Source organism: Aegilops tauschii, chromosome 2 (genome assembly GCF_002575655.3).
Source record: "Aegilops tauschii subsp. strangulata cultivar AL8/78 chromosome 2, Aet v6.0, whole genome shotgun sequence".
NCBI classification, from domain to species: Eukaryota; Viridiplantae; Streptophyta; class Magnoliopsida; order Poales; family Poaceae; genus Aegilops; species Aegilops tauschii.
In genome coordinates this window covers 203,101,376-203,109,389 of record NC_053036.3, presented here as the reverse complement: position 1 = coordinate 203,109,389, position 8,014 = coordinate 203,101,376, and positions in this window count along the sequence as shown.

The following is an 8,014-nucleotide window of genomic DNA, read 5'->3' as shown; positions in this document are numbered from 1 at the left end:
GTTTATAGGACGGTAGTCTTGAACTAACCGGTTTGTCCCATCCTTCTTCTTGACAAAGAGAGAAGGTGCTCCCCAAGGAGAGCAACTTGGGCGAATGAATCCTTTGCGAAGAGATTTGTCGATTTCCTCCTTAAGCTCAAGGAGTTCATGCGGCGGCATTTTGTAGGGTCGCTTGGCTATAGGAGTGGTGCCTGGTTTCAAGTCGATGATGAATTCGACAGCTCTAGCAGGGGGAATCCCTGGAAGTTCTTCAGGAAAGACGTCGAGGAATTCACGCACGACGGGAATGTTTTCAATGCCCTCGAGTGGTGCAGCGTTCAATGCATTCAATGCATAGAGCCTGGCCTCGGCATTTTGCACCAGATGAGCTTGGTAAGCAACTATTTCATCTGAAGGGTGTAGCAGATGGACGGTTTTAGTGGCGCAAACTATAGAAGCAGTATGCGCTTTCAACCAATCCGTACCCAAAATGAGGTCAATGTTAGACGACTTCAGGATAATGGGAGAGGCATAGAATTCCAGCCCTTCGATTTCCACGGGGACATCGATGCCAACCAAGGAGGTTTGACACTGTCCCACGGGGTTTTTGACCAGTACCGAGGTGTTCATCTCCTCACATTTAACGTCGTGCTTGTATGCAAAATCTTCTGACATGAATGAATGTGATGCACCTGTATCAAATAAAACGGATGCTGGTACTGAATTTACGAGGAGTGTACCCATCATAGTAGCAGGCTGGTCTTGAGCTTCGTTGAGATCAACGTGGTTGGCATGAGCACGACCATAAGACTTAGCATTGTTGTTGCGGGGCTGGTTGTTACCACGGCCAGTTGCTAGAAGGGCCAGTTGATTCTGGTTCTGGTTGCATTCTCTAGCACGGTGTCCTGGTTGACCACACCTGAAGCACAAGCCATTATTGGGAGTGGGAACAGGAGCTTGGGACGGTGGAGCTGGAACTCTTGACTGCCTAGATGGTTGAGGAGGCAGACGCGGTGTAGCATAGGTCTGCCTTGGGGCAGATGTATTTGGACGATACATGCTGTTCGGGATCCATATCTTACGCTTCTGTGAGGGCGAGCCCGAAGATGAGCCCGTGTCACGGTTGCACCTGTGAGAGCTCTGGTATTCCTGCAGACCAGTTTCGACATTGATGGCCTTGTTCACCAAGGTGGCAAAATCAGCAAAGTCATGCACTAGAAGTGCGAGCTTGATGTCAGCTTGAAGGCCATCACGGAACTTCTCCTGTCTGCGTGCATCAGTTGCAATGTCCTCCTCAGCATAGCGAGACAAGTCCAGAAACTCCCGTTGATAAGCTTCAACAGTTTTGTTGCCTTGGGTGAGTTTGCGGAACTCACGCTTCTTCCGGTCCATGACTCCCTGAGGAATGAAGCGGGCACGGAAAGCTGCTTGGTAGTCTGGCCATGTGATGATTGTTCCAGCTGGCAGAGTACGCCTGTGGCTGTCCCACCATTGAGTTGCGGGTCCCTTCAAGAAGAAGGAAGCAAAGGTGACATAGCTGGCAGGGGCTACATCAGCAGACTCCATCTCATAGGTGATGTCACGGAGCCAGTCATCAGCATCCAGAGGCTGAGTTGAGCTGCGGTAGATGGTTGGGTTGGGGCGTATGAAATCTTGAAGAGTCACTTGGGCTGGCTGCTGGTTCATATTGGGGCGAGGAAACTGAGCCATCATATTTTCCATGAATTGGCGGTTCAGTTCAAACTGTTGGATCATACCAGCCATGTACTCAAGTGGTGGTGGGGCATCGCCACCACGACCACGACCACCCGGTCTAATCATCCTGCTAATATATAACAGGGGTAGTTCAGCATTGAGAAATATTTGCAAAGACAAGAATCATTCATGATGAAACATGCATAACGAGAGGAGCACGATAGCTCCTACATAGTAGTCGGCATAACTTACAAAAGGGGTCATGCATAGAGTTCAGTACACAGAGTTCAGTACATAGATCGTACACTAATCATGCACGCAAATGTGTACGACCAAGATCAGGGACTCACGGGAAGATATCACAACACAACCCTAAAACATAAATAAGTCATACAAGCATCATAATACAAGCCAGGGGCCTCGAGGGCTCGAATACAAGTGCTCGATCACAGACGAGTCAGCGGAAGCAACAATATCTGAGTACAGACATAAGTTAAACAAGTTTGCCTTAAGAAGGCTAGCACAAACTGGGATACAGATCGAACGAGGCGCAGGCCTCCTGCCTGGGATCCTCCTAACTACTCCTGGTCGTCGTCAGCGGGCTGCACGTAGTAGTAGGCACCTCCAGTGTCGTAGGTGTCGTCGTCGACGGTGGCGTCTGGCTCCTGGACTCCAACATCTGGTTGCGACAACCAGATAGAAAGGAAAGGGGGAAAAGAGGGAGAAAGGCAACCGTGAGTACTCATCCAAAGTACTCGCAAGCAAGGAGCTATACTACATATGCATGGGTATATGTGTAAAGGGGCATATCAGGGGACTGAACTGCAGAATGCCAGAATAAAAGGGGGATAGCTAGTCCTGTCGAAGACTACACTTCTGGCCATCTCCATCTTGCAGCATATAGAAGAGAGTAGATTGAAGTCCTCCAAGTAGCATCGCATAGCATAATCCTACCCGGCGATCCCCTCCTCGTCGCCCTGTTAGAGAGCGATCACCGGGTTGTATCTGGCACTTGGAAGGGTGTATTTTATTCAGTATCCAGTTCTAGTTGTCATAAGGTCAAGGTACAACTCCGGGTCGTCCTTTAACCGAGGGACACGGCTATTCGAATAGATAAACTTCCCTGCAGGGGTGCACCACATAACCCAACACGCTCGATCCCATTTGGCCGGACACACTTTTCTGGGTCATGCCCGGCCTCGTAAGATCAACGCGTCGCAGCCCCACCTAAGCACAACAGAGAGGTCAGCACGCCGGTCTAACCCTATGCGCGCAGGGGTCTGGGCCCATCGCCCTATGCACACCTGCACGTTGCGTACGCGGCCGGAAGCAGACCTAGCCTAGTGGCGTTCCAGTCCAATCCGGCGCGCGCCACTCAGTCGCTAACGTCAAGAAGGCTTCGGCTGATACCACGACGCCGGGATACCCATAACTACTCCCGCGTAGATGGCTAGTGTGTATAGACCAAATGGCCAGACTCAGATCAAATACCAAGATCTCGTTAAGCGTGTTAAGTAACCGCGAACGCCGACCAGGGCCAGGCCCACCTCTCACCTAGGCGGTCTCAATCGGCCCTGTCGCTCCGCCACAAAGATCCACTTGCGGGTACTCCTACGAGCCGACCCGACTTTAGTCATCACATGTGTCATGTATATAGTATATAAGTATATACCCGTGATCACCGCCCAGGTGATCACGGCCCGATAGTATAGCACAGCAGACGGACAAGAATGTAGGGCCACTGATGGAAAACTAGCATCCTATACTAAGCATGTAGGATTGCAGGTAAAGGTAACAACAGTAGTAACAAGGATAGGCTATGCATCAGGATAGGATATCGGAAAGCAGTAACATGCTACACTACTCTAATGCAAGCAGTATAGAGAAGAATAGGTGATATCTGGTGATCAAGGGGGGGCTTGCCTGGTTGCTCTGGCAAGTAGGAGGGGTCGTCAACTCCGTAGTCGAACTGGGCAGCAGCAGTGTCGGTCTCGTAGTCTACCGGAGAGAAGAGGGGGAAGAAACAGTAAATACAATGCAAACATAAACATGACGATGCGTGACATGACAATGAGCAGTGCGAGGTGTGTCCTAACGCGACAGTAGGTGGTACCGGCGAAGGGGGGAACATCCGGGAAAGTATTCCTGATGTTTTGCGTTTTCGGACAGATGGACCGGAGGGGAAAAGTTGCGAGTTCGATAGGTTAGGGAGGTGTGGTGGACAAACGGATTGCGTATCTGGATTCGTCTCGTCGTTCTGAGCAACTTTCATGTTGAAAATATTTTAATCCGAGTTACGGATTAAAAGATATGATTTTCTAAAGATCTTATTAATTTCTGGAATTTAATTAATTATTTAATTTAATTCGAAAATGGATTTATGACATCAGCATGATGTCATGCTGACATCAGCAGTCAACTGGGGTTGACTAAGTCAAACTGACATGTGGGTCCAGTGGGACCCACCTGTCATTCTCTGATTAGGTTAATTTAATTAACTAATTAGATTAGTTTAAACAGGATTAATTAACTTAATTAATTTAGTTAATTAATTAATTAAAATTATTTTATTTTTATTTTTATTTTCTTTATTTATTTATTTATTATTTTTATTAATTAATTTATTATTATTATTATTTGTTTATTTATTTTTAATTAATTATTTTTATTTTTATTATTTATTTTTTTAAACGTTTTATGGGCGGGGCCCATATGTCATAGGCCCCATGGCCTTAACGGGGCGGTTACAGCGGGCGGCGGGCGACGGGCGCCCGAACGGTGCGAGCCCAAGGGGCGCTGGGCGCGCACGGCGCACGCCGGCGCCGGCGGACAGGGCCAGGGGAGGCAGGGCTCCGGCGAGCCACCGGAGCAGCGGCTGTGGGCCGGGGAGCGCGGGACGCGATCGGTGCGGCGTGGAGCGCGGTCGGGCAGGGACGACCACGCGCGGGTGGTTGCAGACGGCGTAGCCGTGGTGAGCGCGAGGCGGAGCGGTGGGAGGAGAAGCAGGGGCGGCCGCGGGCGACGAGCGCTGGGGCGCCCGAACTGGACGCGGCCAGTCGAGGCCACGGCGAGGGGAGGGGCGCTGGCCGCGGCGGGGCGCAACGGAGGAGCGCGCGGCGGGCACTGGTGGGCGCGCGCGGAGTGGCCGAGCCGGGGCAGGGAGAGAGGAGAGGGTAGCGCTCACGAGGGGAGTAGGGCTCGTGGCAGCGGGGGTCGAGGGGGATGGCGGGGACGACGGCGACGCAGGGGAGGAGGGGAAGCAGGCCGGCGGGGGGGGGGGGGGGGGGTGCTCCGGCGAGGGCGAGGGCGAGGCCGGCGGGGGCGGTCGGCGACGGTGGCCTCCTCTCGATCCCGTTCTGGGTCGGGGGAGGGAGGGAGGAGGAGATATTTCGGGGGGGAGTGGGTGCTGGCTGTCGGTGAGTGGGGGGGTGAGGGGATAAGGGAGAGGGGTGGGGGCCGACCTGGGCCGGCCTGGTTGGCCCAATGGCCAGCGGGGCCGCGGTCCAGCAGGGGGGGCTGTTCTTCTCTTCTTCTTTTTTTGTTTCTCCCCTTTTGTAATTTCTTTTTATTTATTTATTTATTTTCTTTTCTGTTTTAATTCATTTAAAAGCATTTAGGCATTTTATAAAAATATGTTTTCTTTAGTATAATTACCCTTGTAATATTTGGCACCCACCGAACATTTTGTTTCAATTTTTGAAAAACCTTTTCTGTCGGCATTAATTTAAATTTGAATTTTGAAACGGTTTTGGATCATCCCACGGTTAACAACAGTAACCGAGGTGACGTGGCATGATTAGCGGGGAATTACTGTAGCTTGATTCCCCGGGCGTTACACCCTGCCGAAGGGGGAATCCCTCACCGGTGGCCATCTTCATCATCCCGTCGCTCTCCATGACGAGGAGGAAGTAGTTCACCCTCGGGGCTGAGGGTATGTACTAGTAGCTATGTGTTTGATCTCTCTCTCTCGTGTTCTTGAGGCGGCACGATCTTGATGTATCGCGAGCTTTGCTATTATAGTTGGATCTTATGATGTTTCTCCCCTCTACTCTCTTGTAATGGATTGAGTTTTCCCTTTGAAGTTATCTTATCGGATTGAGTCTTTAAGGATTTGAGAACACTTGATGTATGTCTTGTATGTGCTTATCTGTGGTGACAATGGGATATCACGTGATCTATTTGATGTATGTTTTGGTGATCAACTTGCGGGTTCACCTTGTGAACTTATGCATAGGGGTTGGCACACGTTTTCGTCTTGGCTCTTCAGTAGAAACTTTGAGGCACTCTTTGAAGTACTTTGTGTTGGTTTGAATAGATGAATCTGAGATTGTGTGATGCATATCGTATAATCATACCCACGGATACTTGAGGTGACATTGGAGTATCTAGGTGACATTAGGGTTTTGGTTGATTTGTATCTTAAGGTGTTATTCTAGTACAAACTCTATGATAGATCGAACGGAAAGAATAGCTTCATGTTATTTTACTACGGACTCTTGAATAGATCGATCAGAAAGGATAACTTTGAGGTGGTTTCGTACCCTACCATAATCTCTTCGTTTGTTCTCGGCTATTAGTGGCTTTGGAGTGACTCTTTGTTGCATGTTGAGGGATAGTTATATGATCCAATTATGTTATTATTGTTGAGAGAACTTGCACTAGTGAAAGTATGAACCCTAGGCCTTGTTTCCTAGCATTGCAATACCGTTTGTGCTCACTTTTATCATTAGTTACCTTGCTGTTTTTATATTTTGAGATTAAAAAAACCTATATCTACCATCCATATTGCACTTTTATCACCATCTCTTCGCCGAACTAGTGCACCTATACAATTTACCATTGTATTGGGTGTGTTGGGGACACAAGAGACTCTTTGTTATTTGGTTGCAGGGTTGTTTGAGAGAGACCATCTTCATCCTGCGCCTCCCACGGATTGATAAACCTTAGGTCATCCACTTGAGGGAAATTTTCTACTGTCCTACAAACCTCTGCACTTGGAGGCCCAACAACGTCTACAAGAAGAAGGTTGCGTAGTAGACATCAAGCAGTTTCTGGCGCCGTTGCCGGGGAGGTGAGTGCTTGAAGATATATCTTTAGATCTTGCAATCGAATCTTTTTGTTTCTTGTTTTAGCACTAGTTTAGTTTATAAAAGAAAACTACAAAAAAATGGAATTGAGTTTACCTCATACGCTTCATCTTTTTAATATCTTTCGTGAGTATGATGGGAAGGAAAATTGTGCCAAAGTGTTAGAAGAAGAATGCATTAAAATGTTTGGCACTAAATCTTTGAATGATGAGCATGATTGCAATGTTGTTAGTATGAACTCCTTGAATATCCATAGTACTAATGATGATTGCACTAGTTATGATGAAAATGTCTCCTATAAACATGTCAATGTTTGTGGAGTGCATTCCGTTTGCAAGTACACACCAAATAGGGAAGATAGATATTGCAAGAGGCATAAGCATTTAGAAACTAAATGGTTGCAAGAAAGGCTAAATGTTAGTGCTGAAAATTTAAAATTTCTTAGCCATACTTGTGAGCTTTGCAATGAACATGGTCATTTAAATATCAAATGCAAATTGTTTCATGATCGAATCGTGCCCAAAAATTGTGATGACTTGATTTCCCTTGCACATCATAATGAACTTAGTTTTCTTTTGAGTTATGAAGAAATGAAACGTCAAACCAAGATTATTCCAGAATATAACCTCGAGAAATTCCTCGATATTGATCTAGAAGAAATTTATATGTATTGTGCGGTGAATTGCATTGAAAATCCTTATATTGCCAATTACATAAAGAAAAGAAAACAAATAGAAGATGAAGAGAATACTAACGAAAGGGAAGAGACCTCCCAATATTCTCCTATTATTTCTTATGATGAAACAGGTAACAAGGAGGAGCTTTCTATTCAACCAATCTCATTTATAAGGAGCTCCAAAAAGAGGATTGAACCCACGCATGATGTGAAGAAGAAAAAGAAAAGACGAAGAAGCAAAGGTAGAAAGGTATCTATCCCAAATGATGTTGCTCCTATTACTCATCGTGATGATGATAATTGCTATACTATTGGTTCTATCCATACTATTAATGATGAGAGTGATTATGCTTATGATATGAAAAGGCCCAAGCTTGGGGATGCTATGTTTGATGAATATGATGTTTTTGAGAATATTTTTGCTGCAATTAATGTTGTCCCAAGCTTGGGGATGCTATGTTTAATGAAGATGATATTTTTAGCCTCCCAAGTTTTGATATGCAAATTTATAATGATGATAGCATGCCTCCTACTTATGATGATTATATTGATGAAAGTGGGCTTGGAAGAGTGTCAA